This window comes from Cyanistes caeruleus, chromosome 17, assembly GCF_971803275.1.
Source record: "Cyanistes caeruleus chromosome 17, bCyaCae1.hap1.1, whole genome shotgun sequence".
NCBI classification, from domain to species: domain Eukaryota; kingdom Metazoa; phylum Chordata; class Aves; order Passeriformes; family Paridae; genus Cyanistes; species Cyanistes caeruleus.
In genome coordinates this window covers 5579147-5593901 of record NC_141717.1, presented here as the reverse complement: position 1 = coordinate 5593901, position 14755 = coordinate 5579147, and the positions used below count along the sequence as shown (strand labels likewise).

At 46.2% G+C, this 14755-nt stretch overlaps 1 protein-coding gene across 7 annotated transcripts in view; it reads right to left on the bottom strand.

Annotated features, from left to right (window-relative positions):
• Positions 1-14412, bottom strand: part of ABAT (4-aminobutyrate aminotransferase) — a 50196-nt gene extending 35784 nt beyond the window's left edge. The window contains exons 1-2 of one of the 7 annotated variants that reach the window (XM_086855035.1): positions 14086-14412; positions 5806-5941 (exon numbers count right to left, since the gene is read on the bottom strand). The gene's annotated coding sequence lies outside the window, so the exon portion shown is untranslated. Of the gene's footprint in view, positions 1-5805; positions 5942-6048; positions 6118-6370; positions 6405-6452; positions 6542-10818; positions 11243-13453; positions 13562-14085 lie in introns of those variants that run through there. The other 6 variants (XM_086855034.1, XM_086855039.1, XM_086855040.1 and 3 more) reach the window with 6 other exon arrangements.
• Positions 14413-14755: the final 343 nt, after the last annotated feature.

Here is a 14755-nt window from a genome sequence, read left to right as displayed (position 1 = left end):
CGCAGAGAGGCTGAGCCGCTTCAGATTTAAATCCCTGTGACAGCATTTCGGCAGAGCCACTGCACAGTTGCTGTGGCAACCGACGAGTGAAAAATCACAGAGGAAATCTGTAATTATTACAAGCGAGGTGGTGACTTACCCACTTCAGTAATCAGAGCATTAAAACAGCTAAAGGAGAGGAGGGGGAGCTCGTGCCCCCCAACAGGCAGGGCTGCAGTGCAGCAGGGAGCCAGGCACGAGATCCAAGCTGGGCTCCCAATTCAGGCTCTGCAGGCTCCAGCTTTGGGATGCAACACTTGGGCAGGATGCTGCCTCAGCACAGGGTTCAGTGTTGCACCCCATCTGCAAGGGGACAGACGAGGGAGCAGCCAGAACGAGCCCCAGACTTTGCTGCTGGCTCAGCACGAGCCGAGTCAGGCGCAAGGAAGGGCCTGAGGCAGGCAGAGGCAAGGACAGATAGCAGCAGCAAGGGACAAAGATGGAAGATGTGATGCTTACAGGAGGCAGATAATGTCCCTGGCAACTGAGTGGCTCCAGCATGTGCTGCTCCTGCAGCACCACACTTCCTTCTGCCCCTTCTCTCAGAGCAGCCACAGCAGCAATACTGGTTCGGTTGGGGTGGCTGGTTTGATGGTCATTGTGCTAACACAGGAACAGCGAGGGACAAAGCCGTTCAGGCAGAGCAGACACACTCTGCAGTGTCTCCCTTGCACCACTATCTGGCCCAGGTCATTCACACACCAACATCCACACAACCCATTTACACCCATTGCAGGAGCACAAGTTTTCAAGTCACCGTGTTGTTTCCCAGAGCATTTTTACACAAAATGGATAATTGATCAGCATCCAGACAAGCTGCCAATCAAAATGCCACTAACACCAACAAGGAAGAGAATCCAGCATGGTTAATCCTGTTCTGGTTGCCTTCTCCTTTGCTGGAGACTGTAGCCTGGAATCTCATGTGAGTACTGTCAAGAAAGGAGGCCAAACTGCAGTTATGTGTAAGACAGATCCCGTAACAATCAGTTGATTTGATCCAAAATAAGAACTAAACCTCATCCCTCACCTTCTTTATTATTTAAAATCCGTTATTAATTACATACACAGACTGTAAACAACACATTTTAACTGGCCTGTACTGGTTACTAGTCTTTAGAACAAACTGGTGGCTCTAAATTGAACCTGTTAGCTAGATAATTTACCACAGAAAGTGCCACAATCCTATTCAGACAGATGGTTAATGCACATACACATCACAGAGCAGAGGGGGAAGGACTGAGAAAAACTATAGGTGCTTAATTGAAGAGCAATTCACCATGTAAGTGATTTATTATTACACTTATTCAGTGTAGTAATAATCAGGATTATAGCTCCTAAGGAAGACTGAGGTTCTTGTGCCTCTGCTGAATGTTCCCTTGGATGATGTGAGGCTAAACTCATTAAACAAAATGAAGCTGGATGAAAAGTACTTTGTGCTGCAAAGTGCTAACAAGTTATACAGCAACATCATCTAGAGACTCCAGTCAGCACAGTGCCCCATCATGCTGAGTCATGTCACGTCCAACTGCTTGGAAACCCATCCTGCAGAGCAACAACAACTCTGTTGTAAACTTTTATTTGTAGTGGATTTCTTTTGCTTAACCCTTGCATCAAATGGCTTAACACCAAACTGCCACTTCCTGTGGCAGTTCAAAATTCTTGCTGTTCTGTATGGCTGCTTTCATCCCTCCATACCCACAACTACCCTGCCTGGCAGGCTGGATGCACAAAGATGATGACAATGACTATTTAAGTCCTGTTGCAGGGCAAAAAACTTAGGAGTCCCATGTCAATGATTTGAAGCAACTATAATTATGAAAAATTTATCTAAGATGTATTAAAACTGTGCAGTTCACAAAAGTGGGAGCTGTAAAAAAAAAACCCATGGACTTGCATTTGATTTAATCAAGAGAATAGTAGTAATGAAATCTATTTGAACAGTCTGTCATCAGAAAGGATGTGGCACATCACATTCTGCTCTGATTTGCAGTTGTCAAGGGAAGACTCACTCATTGCCTCCTAACAGTGAAGAATTGTGTAATCTCCAGCTTCAGCAGAACCAACTGTTAGTATATTGCTGTGTACCAATGCTACAAACATCCTTTTGAAATACATGATGGTGATAGAAAACAAAATGGGAATTAGATTCTGGCCAGGCTGGTCCACAACACCAAGTAAAAGCACATGTTTAATATCAAAGATATTTTGTTTTTATGGAAAATACTGGAATTCTATGTTATCAGTGCATTTCATTGCAAATGATGACAAATTCCTCCAGAAGCAACTCTAGAGCCCTCCTTGACCCCAGCCTCACATCCTAGAAAGCATCTGCTACACTTTGTTAAGAAAAACAAAGCAGTTCAAACAATGCAGCTACAGTACTTGAGAAGAATTCAGCATTCAGAAATAGCAGCTCCAGGGTAGAGACAAGATGTCAAAACCCTAAATGTCATACATGTCTGCAAGAAATGGGAACAAAACACATGAGTATCACAAAGCAGAGAGCAAAGCATGCTGGATACTCAGCACTTGTCTCAGGGCTCCTTCAAAAAACAGAGGTGCCACAAGACTCGACAGCAGGATCCTAAACCTGCATGAAGAGGGAAATCAGTGCCTCTCTTAAGGGCTTGTATCTGGAGAAGGAATATAGCACAAGCTGGAGTGTCATATCAACTTGAAGGTATTGTGAGCAGTAATCACCAGGTTCACCTTAAAATACATTAAAAAGTATTTCCATGCAGCTGCAAGGAAACAAAGTAAGACTATATAAATGTTGACCCCAAGTTAATTAGAAAAATCTGAGCAAATGATTTGCAGACAGTAGGATAAAGATCTTATTTGGCCAAAGAGGATTACCATGAAGGGCAAAACAAAATTAAAAGGACAACTGGGATTGCTTAGCTTTGTGAGAAAGCCAGCACACTGCATCTTTCCAGCCTGTGGCTGGCCGGAAAGCTGCTTCCTATCCTAGCACATCCAGTAACTTTATGCTCCATGTAGAGAGGCAGTTTTTCTTTTGTGAAAGAAGTTAAAAGGCTCATGAACAGAGTGGAATTCAGCACAATCAAAATCACTAACTGCAGGGATTTCATTTGGTGGGCAGATGTTGAGCTTGAAAAAGTCAGAGGTTGCACATGTGCAGGGCACACCTGAACTGCACCTGCACTACTCGCTAATCATTCACTGCTGTAACTCACACTGACCCAGGGACAGGGGATCACCCCCTCTGCTCTTCATGTCAACTGCTTTAATTCCCATTAAACATGAGAACTTCACATTCAGAAGGAAAGGAATGGAGGAATTACTGTGCAATTCTACTATACAAAAGTCCTATTATTTTCTGTTTATTCAGGCAATAGGTAAAAAGGAACAGCAGTTGGGAAGTTTTCAAATCAGTTCAGGAAACACAGATATGTACACAATGTTAAAAAGACTGTTACTAAATTCCCTAGTATGTTTAGAACATTATTTTTGGGCTCCAGATGGAGAAAGAAACTAGTGCCAATCTGATTCAGCAAGATACATGTTTCTCGAGTGGTCCCTTTTACTTCACTGGGCCCATTCACAAAAACTAGAGTTGGGAATGAGCCAAAGAACTCTGCTGAATTAATGGCAAGGTAGAAAAACTGGGAACTGGAAGACTCTCAGGTGATCAAAACCTGAAAAATTACCCACTAAAAAAATCCACAAGGCTGCTGCACAAACAGCACTTATTTACTCCTTACATATTGCTTATTTACTCCTTACATATTGCCTGTTTAGCCAAACTAATGAATCTGCTGCATTATCACACAGGTACTGAATACCTGGATACAAATTTGAGGAGACAAATTGGACCTTACTAAGTGTGCTAATGGCTAAACTCTCTGGTGAAGGCTCATCAAGGTACATCCCTACTGCACCCTCAGCTCTCATGGTAACACTGATACCCATAAGGAACTGGGCTCTACTCTTCAGTCTGCACATCCAAGTGGAGATTTTATGCACCACATGTGGGTAGTTAAAAAGTGTTGACCAGTTTTGAGAAAACTTCCATGAAGATTTGGACAAACCTTTACAGAAGTTCTTATACTGAGCAAGTCCAGCTTACTTGTTGGGGTAAGAGGAGAGGGACCTGGAATCTAGAAACTGATGAAGGATGCCTTGTATAACTGTGATGTTAAGAGAGGCTCCATAAACAGTGGGAAAACAAAACCAGGATAACTATTCCAGGATGAGTACAATCAGGATGTTATAACGAGCTAGTAGTTAGGTTAAACATCTTGTTTATTTATTTAACAAAAACCTTCTGTGGGAGATGTTTATCTTCCTAAGGGTGGCTTATAAAAGTAAGCAGCATTAGCACAATGGGACAGCGAGTGGTTCCCTTCAGAGTGCTGCCCTCACCGGTACTTAACCTCTCTCAAGAGGGCACTGTCACAGAAGCTCAGGAAAAGAACAGCAAATTTCCCTTCTCCTTCATAAAGTCAGGGTTTTCACCAGATGGATGCAATTGCAGGATTTATCAGTAATCAGGTAATTCTTCACAGAAAATACATCATGTGCTTTGTTAGTGTCAATATCATCTTAAGCTGTCCCTTTTCCCTCTTTGCTGTTAACTAGTGACAATAAATAAAAGATATTCACAGGCTGGAGTTTCGCAAGAGATGAGAGGAATGTGGCTGCAAGCCTGCTAATCTTGCTCACCAGCCAGAGCAGAGGACCAGTTATGCAAGGCTGCATGTGGATTTTGACCTGATATAACAAACAGCTCCTTTCTCCTCTCTTTTCTGTTTTGAACAACAAAAGTGAAACTGTGAGCCATTTCCTATCATTTATCAGAACACTCTGGAACTCACTTTCTCTGTATATTTTCTGGGAAAAAAAAAACAACTTTATGCAAGTGCTGCATCCCAAAATAATGCAACCAGCCTTGGGTTTGCTGGGTAGTAGCACCTTCTGAGCTTCTTTTCTGAAGAACCCTACTCTGAGCTAACTTTCCTGCCACCTGCTTCCATCCACACCAGAGAGATTCCTAATTTGGGGAAGTAATATCACCAAACCCTTCTTGGTCTCCAGTGGAGTCACAGGTTCAGCTCAGAGCAAAGCAGTGAAAGGAAACTATCAAGCAGTGTGAGGAACAAGAAGTCCACCCTGAGAAGCCACCATGCTTGACTCCCCGTTGAAACATCACCTACCCATGGAACCCACGGTCATAGCCAGTCTTACCATTTTGATTGAACCAAGCCTCCCACTACACCAAAATCTACAAGGAAAACAACAAACTCCAATAAACTGATGCACAATCAGGTAATGGTCCAATTTGAATGAATAAACGAACAGCAGGAATTCTACAGCCTGCATCAGAAACAAGAGGTGTTTTCCATTCACCTTCTTGGCCAAGTTAAAAAAAAATACTGATGAGAAATTAGGCAAGCAGTGTCTTCTTTCTAAAAGGAAATGGCATTTGAATTTCATTATTGAAAGAAGAAAAGCACAAGATTTGTCAGTGACAGTTACTGCAGTGCACAGATTGTTGCTGCAATGGGTAAAGACCTTCCTAGTCAAAGGCCCTATGACATGAATCCAGCCCCTAGCACTGCTTGTCATTGTCTCCACTTGCCTCTACTCCCTCCCTTTTTAACACTAACCAGCTCTTCCTATGTTCTGCTTCAGCTGCTTTTCACAACAGCCAAGGCAGAAGCATCACATTCCAGCAGCCCCTTCCAACACCCAGTGCCCAAACCACAGAACAAACAAAGATCTGCTCCCCTGTAGATCCATTACCTGATAAAACCACCCTGCAAACAAGGAGTGTGGAGTTCATCCGAGCCCAGCTCATCCTCTGCTTTCCTACCTCCACCAGCACACTCTGATTGTGTAATCCTATTTCTCTCTCCAGGAAGCTGCATTGCAGCAATAGCTGTGGAGCAAAAAAAACAAGGCTTGCTTTATACTGGAGCTGAGAGGGGAGAACATGACAGTGAATGGCAGCTCAGTCCATATAAAGGTAACTCCCATCCCTCACACCTGCAGTTCAGTCCATACAGGTAAATCCCATCCCTCACACCTGCAGTTCAGTCCATACAGGTAAATCCCATCCCTCACACCTGCAGTTCAGTCCATACAGGTAAATCCCATCCCTCACACCTGCAGTTCAGTCCATACAGGTAAATCCCATCCCTCACACCTGCAGTTCAGTCCATACAGGTAAATCCCATCCCTCACACCTGCAGTTCAGTCCATACAGGTAAATCCCATCCCTCACACCTGCAGTTCAGTCCATACAGGTAAATCCCATCCCTCACACCTGCAGCTCAGTCCATATAAAGGTAACTCCCATCCCTCACACCTGCAGCTCAGTCCATACAGGTAAATCCCATCCCTCACACCTGCAGTTCAGTCCATATAAAGGTAACTCCCATCCCTCACACCTGCAGCTCAGTCCATATAAAGGTAAATCCCATCCTTCACAGGGGCCCATCAGTGGCAGAGTGCTCAGCTTTGTCTGAAGTGATGAGGCTGTTAAGGATGGAGAAGTCATGGTTTGTAGCCTGGCCACAGCACCCTATGGCAGGATTACCCTCTGGCCTGTTGCCATAAAGCATCTTGTGCTTGAAATCTGTCCAGAGCAGTTTGGTTTGACTTCTAACAGCTTTTTTACCTGCCGTGTTCTCTAATTCCCACTGAGGCAATAATTTATATAATCACATATACACAGTGGGAGCCATTAAAAATGTTTCAGTACAAACTCACTATCTCCATCCTGCTCCCAGTATCCTAATTTTTTTTGGTGAACATATCAACATCAATATGAAGCAAGAACCTTGAAAAAAATGTGGAATTCATGACAGATGTGGAAAGAGAGTTAACAGAGAACAAGATGGCTGGTTTCCATTATTTGAGAAGGAACCTGACAGACAAATTGGGAGGAAGCATAATACAAACAGAAAATATTACTATTAGATTACACCAAGTTTATTTAAAATACTTGATTTTCATTATATTTATGTTACTTATACACATTCCTGTAGCATTGCCAGACCAATTAAAATATATGATTTGATTTCAGTTGTGTTTGCTGTCAAGAGATGCTGCCAAGAACCCCCACACACTTCATCTTTCACTGAAAGAGGAAGCCAAAACTGGCATTCTGTGGTGATGTTCAGTCTTTAATCAAAATTGAGCTTGATGAGTTACAAATACAAATGAGGGTTATTATTCTTTCCTTTCCCTGCAAACTAATTTTCTTTTCCTGTTTTCCTCAAAGGCTTCTGAAGCCTGTATTCCTGCACTACCTCATTCAGAAAGGAAAACTACCTCATTCAGAAAGGAAAAGGCCGGGAAGGGCAAGAGGTGGTCTCTCTTGTGAAAAAAATCTGTAGGGCTGTTCATTTGCTAGGAGGAAAGAGGAAGGGGTGATTTTATATTGAAAGTACAGGCAACAAAGACAGCATGAAATCAGCCAGCACTGGGAAGAAATTTCCATGAGGAACTTGCTGCCCTGTGCTTTGCCCAGTGCAAGGCTTACTGATGGAATCTGGATGCTTTAAAATTGACCCAAACATCAAAAATAGGACACCACAAAAACATCATCACTAATTTATGTGTTTTCCCAACACCCACTGCTCTGTTCTGTGAGAAACCAGTGATGGAACCAAGGTTACAAGGGGAGGGGGGAAAAAAAAGCCCTGAATAACCCCCAGCAAACAACTAGAAAGAAAACCTCGTGCTGGCAATCCACACTCTTGGGTAACACTTTTCCAAGTTTCCTCTAAACATTCCACCCAAAGGCAGCTGTGTTCTCCAGGCTGAGCTGTCCACTGACACCGTGGGCAGGGCAGCACCTCTCCCACTGCTGCTTCCCCCAGCTCACCCTGTCCCCCTGCCAGCTTCCCGTTCACACCAGCAGCTCCTTCACCCAGCAGCACAGTGCATGTTCTGCCGTGCCTCCTGCAGAGCTGTAATGGTCTTCTAGGCAGAAACATCTGTTTTTAAAGCTGACATGTAGGACCAGGAGCTCTTAAAACAGATCTGAGACACCATCAACACAAGGGTTGGAAAGCTGTGTAGGAAGAGCAGAGGAAATGGAAAGAACATCACACTGACACCGCAGGCAGGCTGAAAAGCTCCAGGAGAGGAAATGTGGTGATTGTTACATGAAGATAGCAGAAGAGATGAAAGGAAATGCAGGAGAGAAGCTCTGATCCCTCTTCCAGGATCATCCATGCTGGATGTCCCAGCTCCACACAGCTGGGACAGTGACATGGTCTGTGGGGAACAGAGAGCACACTGCCACAGGAATCTGAACCCAAACCTCTCCATGGCCCAGCAAAAGGCACCCTAAAGAAGCCAGCACAGAATACAAATGCACTGTAAACCAAAGGAAGCACGTACAGGTTTCTCCCACAACAGCAGCCCCTTCCTGAGGCAAAGGAACAGCTTTCTGCTTGGGAAAACATCTCAGGGATGCATTCCCAGAACAGTCACCCTCATACGGGTTCCACCAGCTGCCCACACCTTGGAAAAGGCACATTGTCACAACCCAAGCAGGCCAGGGTTAAATTGGATTAATGTATTCCAACAGGTGCCAGGTAAGGATTGCCCAATTTCTTTGCTGTTATCCAGCCAATTTTCAAGGTACTTGAACTTGCCAGGTTTCAAACTTCAGACATTTTGAGGCCATTGCTAAAAAATTCCTAAGTAAAACAGAATTATAAATGGGCACAATAGCTGCAAAGCAATGTATTTTCATTTGTAAAATTAAAACAGAACTTTGTTTGGAGACAGCAAGGGAAATTCCTGTTGGAAGAAGGAATATTTTACAGTGTCTGACGTAAGAGAAAGCTGGGATAGGTTTAGAAGTTTTTTCTACTCTCTGAATTACAGCTACACAGCTAAACCAGTAAGTTTGGCACTTCATCCTGTCACCTGGAGTGCATTTGAGACATACTGACTTTTTACATGAATTCTTTAGCAAGCTGCAGAACATCTCCCAGAAACACCAGCAGAACTAGATGTTGGTGTTTAAACTGCCAAGTTTCCCAAGAGTCACAAGGAGGTAAACACACCCTGCCAATGCCAAGTTGCATTTCAGGAAAATCACAAAATCTAAATGGGAAAGTCACCAAGTCTGAAGCTTTACTGCCTTCAAGTGTCTTGCACCTTGCCACAGAAGTTCTATAGTACACTGCCTTTCAGCCAGAGCCCCAAGGAGGAGTTTGCATTCACACAATGCATAATACATACACAAATACCTTATCTCCTGCATAAAATCTGAGAAAGGTTCACTGAAATAATGGCAGAAGACATTACAAAGGGGAATTAAGTGTGAAAAACTAAGTTTGCATTTCTTCAAGCTGGCAGCATTCACTTACTAAAGGCAGTACTTTTAGTTGAGTGACTTTGGTGCTTTCTCACATCAAACAGGACAGCATAGCTTTATCATTTTATAGAAGCTGAGTTCACCACTAGGGCAGACCTGTGTTCTGGACACAGCAGGTGCCCAACCTTAACCCTTCACAAAGGCACTTAATGAGATCAGCTCCTTGCTGGTGCCATAAAATAATTCCATGACTGTCCAGCCCTTGCTAGGACATGCATTCATTTCCACAACAGGATTTACGGCCGTAGAAGCTGTCACACACAAAATTCAAAGTACTGCAAATGCACAAACTAGGAAAAGAGAACCTAAACTTCATGCTGCAAAAAGTGGGATTTCCTTTCAAAAAGAAACTCATACCATCTGAAAATATCCTCCCTGCTGCAAGCAGATGTATCTCTACCGGACAAGAAGAAAGACAAGCTGCTTCTTCCCCACAACCAAGAGCTGCAACACATAAGCAAGGTTCCTACCACATTTTTTTACTAAATTTCTAGTACAGGCTAAATATGGAAAATGAAGAGTAAAATATTTTCTGAAAGACAAACAATTTAATACAAGGATACACTACAGAACCTTACTCCCACAGATCAGAAGAGAGCCTGAAATCCGCAGAAATAGTTTACAACAATATTCTCTGTTTTAGACACTTTGCATGCTTTGGAAAACCCCCAGAATACTGTTTTTGCACAAACACCATATGGCTAAAAAATACCACTTTCTCTGTTTTCTGGACCACAGCTGTCATTTCAGGCAACAGGACCGTGATATGATAAAACAATCACAACATCCTGAAAACCAAGAGGGGACAGAGATGGTTTTCAAGCTACAGAAGAGCGGCTGGAAGAATTATCTACTCTTAGTTGGTAGGAGCTCTGACCCCTAAGGCAACTGCTTCTGTATATAAAGAAGAGAAATTTGAAAGCAAATCCATCTGTAAAAAGAATAGGGTGTTTTCAGCTTCTGGAAAGATAAATCTGTTACGTAACTTTTAAAGCATATCCATCCTTCCCCAGGCAATGGGCCCACAGTGATAATTATCTGTGTGGTGGATTCTTGGTCTTTAAGCTTCACTGCTCCTGACGTATCATTTTTGCATTACTTACCTGTACTTTCACAGCTCCCTACATGTCAGCACCAGCTGCTTTACTTCTGATGGAACCCAGCTCTTTTAAGTTACTTATTCTTTCAAATGGGATAAGACACCTCACTGTTTGATTCAGACTTATCACTATGCCTGAAAAACTCTTAAGAGCTTAAAAAGAACTGCAAAATAAGAACAGGCACTTACTGGAGAAGCCTGCTTGAACAAAAGTCATGCACACAGACAGACAAGGTGCAACATACAAGTAGGAATAAAAAACCCATTTGAAAACAATAATGAGAAGGGTCTTACATGAAATCTAAGAATTACTCACGATCTATTCCTTTTTTCTCCTCCCTGCTTTCTCTGACAAAGGCAAAGGCAAAGCCAAGAGCAACAGAGACTCATCCAAGTTCAAAGAGTCCCCATTTGATTTGAAGTTTCTGGTATACAGCCAATCCAGCAAGATTTAAAGATACAACTGGGTTGTCTCTTTACAATAGAGACACAACAGTGAGTGCCACCCTGTTCATTTAGCACATACACATACTGCCACTCAACAGCCTTCTTTTGCTGAGATGCTTCTACATGCTGTTTTCATTTGGGTAGGAAAGGAAGGGAATTTAATTTGTAACTGAAACAGACAAAACTTTAACAGTGTTTCTGGAATGGCCTCTCAGTCCTCAAATTCATGACACAAAGCTCAGAAGCCAAGAACCAGATCCAACTTGCCTAAGAGCAGCTGTGAACTCTAACCCTGTGAACCCTAAAAATCCCTGAATTTATGAGGTTAAGCAGTAGCAGAGGTACATCATGACATCACCTGAGCTTTTTTAATTCAGGCCCAACACCCAGAGCACAACCCCAGAGGAAGATTCTGCACTTCCCAGGGCAGGAGTGGTGCCTGTGCAGCTGCACCTGCACACACAGGCAGGGCAAAGGCAACCACCCAGAGACCCCCAAGCTGCTGGCAGGGGCAGCAAGAGCTGGTATGTATGAACATATGCATGGCAGGCAAGAATCTGAATTTCTCCCTGCTTATTAAAAAATCCAGATCAGGACATTCTCCTTGCCCAATGACACAGCTGCCAGCAGGACACCTACTGATTTGTTTGGTGTTTATTTGCACGCTGTGCTTTCTTGCTGCCTCTGGGCATAAATACCAAATTTTATCCACTTATTGGAGTTTACTTTGTGTCTGGATGCACAAGACACCTCACTGTACAGTATGTCTCTGAGGCTGTCATCCCTCAGAAGACTAAAAGCCTAATAAAAGACTAATAAAATAGTTTCATTGCTTTTTTCCACACGTATTTTACAAGAGGTCAGCTTGTCTAAGAACACGGCACATTCACTGACTCAGGTCTCCATTCATCTGCAGATCTCTGAACCACTGTCCTCTGCACTTGGGATTGTCCAGGAGGAGCCACACACAGACTGCAGACACAGAAGACCTGAACACTGATTCCCTGTCCACAAGGCTACCCAGCATGTAAATTGCAGTAACAGCTTTCTTTCCCTCTATCAGCTTCCCTGTCTGTACAGTCAGACCAGTGATGTTTGAGGAGTGCTTTAAACATTAAGCATGAGAAACACTACAAAATCCAGGTATTTCCTTCTTTGCATGTGCTGTGCTTCACTGTGGTGAGCTGTGAGCCAGCATTTGAATCACTGACCTCCAAGTCTGTATTTGTAACTCCAGCTAGAGAAGACAAACTGCCCCTCAGACAGAATTTGCCCAATACTCACACTATAGAAAAGACAATTACAACAAAAAACCAATGCAACGAGCGCTGCAAAACTGTCAATTCAATTTATAACGCAATAACCAGAAAATAACAGGATTCAGTAGGTAATTTTGTTACTGTAGAGCTTCCAGAAGGCAACCCCACTATTATTCTCCTTTTATACCAGTTGTCTTTCAACCTTTACCAAATTACTTGCTTCAAATTACACGAGCAAGACCCTTTTAAGAGCCCAGAGCCCATACCCATCAACTATGCCTTTGAACTGTAGGGCAAAATCCAGTATTTGTAAGCCTGAACATTCATTACTGATTACAAAATTACTTGGAAATCTCCCACAGTAGCTCAGTTTCTTTGCATATCGTTTCCTTCTCTGTTTATTTCATAAACAGAGACGGAGAACCACAGAGTCAAATGCCAAGCTAGGCAGAGGCAATGTAAGAGCCCCAGATTACTTGAAGCACTGTAAGGCAAGTGATGCTAAGGATGTATCAAACCAAAGCATGAGGTATTGGCTTGGGTTTTGCATCACCAGCACCAGCTGGAGAACAGGAAACTGAATAGCCCAGCTGAAGCTCGGCCGAAGGGCAGCACCAGGCCTCCACTAACACCATTACTCAGCTGCCTGCAACACCTCAGAGCCAGGGGCGCCCCGCACGCCCAGCCAGCGCCGCTCTCCCCCCGCTTCGCAGCTGTTTCCTCACGGCTCTTGTGCCCTCCCGTTCCCTTTGCCGCCCTCTCCACGCCGCAGGTCCGTGCCGGGGCCCACCCGCCTGTCGGCGGTGCTGCTGCCGGGGCACGGAGCATCCCAGACCCGCCTCGCGGTGCGGCCGAACGCGCGGGGACCCACGAACCCGCCTGCGCTCCGCGGTCCCCGGGGACGGCGCCGGGCCCCGCCGGGGTCCAGCCGCACGCTCGGCTCCGGCAGGGCAGGGCCCCCCGAGCGGGCAGGACGGCGCCGGCCCCCGCAGCCCCCGCAGCCCCCGCCCGGCAGCGGAAGCCCCGCGGTCGCGGCCCGGCGCCGCCCCGCTCCCCGCAGGGTGCGCCGCGCCGGGAACTCGGCGGAAGGGCATCAGCGAGCGGCGGGGGACGCGGGGCTGCCCCGGCAACGCGGGCACCGCTGTCTGCGGGGATGGAGGCCCGCGGGGAGTCCCCTGTCGGGCGGGAGCGAAGGGCGGCGAGGACAGCGGCCCGTCCGCGGCCCCGCGCGGTTCGGGCGCTCACCGGGAGGTGCGGGCTGCGCGTCCTGCGGCGGCCGCGCCGGGCTGCGCTGCGCTGGGCTGGGCTGGGCTGGGCCGGGCCGGGCTGGGCCGGCCGTGCTCCCGCCGGCCCCGCCGCGCCCCGCCCGCCCTGCGCGGCGCAGCCAATCGGCCCCGCCGCCCGCGGCCCCGCGCCCGCCGTGGCCAATGGGAGAGCGCGGCCGGGGCCCGCCCCGCGGGAGGGGCGGGGCCGGCGGGACCCTCAGGGCCGGCGGGTCCGGGCGGCTGGTGCCCCCTCGGTGAGGGACTGCCCGCCCTCCGCTCCTCTCCGCCTGCACCGCGTCCCCCTGCTCCTGCTCCCTGGGCCTGCTCCCTGGGCCACCGCGGACAAGGGCAGCAGAGCAGAGCCTCTTGCCTAACCCCGATGGGAATCCGTGCCTGCGCTGTTACAGCTCCCCAGCTACCCACTGTCCTTTACTCATTGCTTCGTGTTCACCTGCTGCCACGTGGGACATACTTAATTTAGCAAAGACAGCAACTGACGAAGTCCTTTGGTCTTCTAACTCTGATTAGAAATACAAATTAAAGCTAGGGTGATGTCAAACTCCAAATTTAAAACCCAAATCTTCACCAGCATTTAAGCCTGGCCTAACAAACCTGTTTTGTTGTGGACTGAAGCAGCTCAAATCCCACAACGAGCCCTCCTGCTCAGTTGCTGCTTGGTTCTACTTCAGCAATGTGGTATTTGCAGACACAGTACTGCATTTGAGGCTCCAAACCAGTAATAAATAATATTATGTATCTTGCCCACAGCAGAACCTATGGGACGCGTGTTAAACCCTGCCTGGACTTTCATCTTACAGAACTCCATGTCTCATTCACAGTCTTGGTTTGGAAGAAAACCAAGAGCTGGCTACCAAAGGGCAATAAGAGCTGCTGAAATGTACACCTCTGTCCCCTCTCCCCTCACGGGCACGCTCTCCCCATCCAGGTGACTTCACAGAGCTGGGATTCATAACAGATGCACACTCGGTCACAGGAGAGGGGAGCTGCCAGACCCTGCTCAGCCCTCAAGGACCTCTATCAAAAAGCTCCAGGGAGTATCCTGGAGCAGCTACAGTGGCAGAGCAGCTGAAGGCCACTAGGTAGGAGAGCTGGGGAGGACACAAGCAAGGCAGGAATGCTGCAGGCTCTGAGAGCCAGAGCTGTTCTTTTGTGCTGCAACACCATCAATTTGCAGATGGTGGTACAGGATCCTTCTGTCCCTGCACGCACCACTCGAGGCTAGGCCATCTACGCCTCCTCATTTCCACTTACCCTGCCCAGA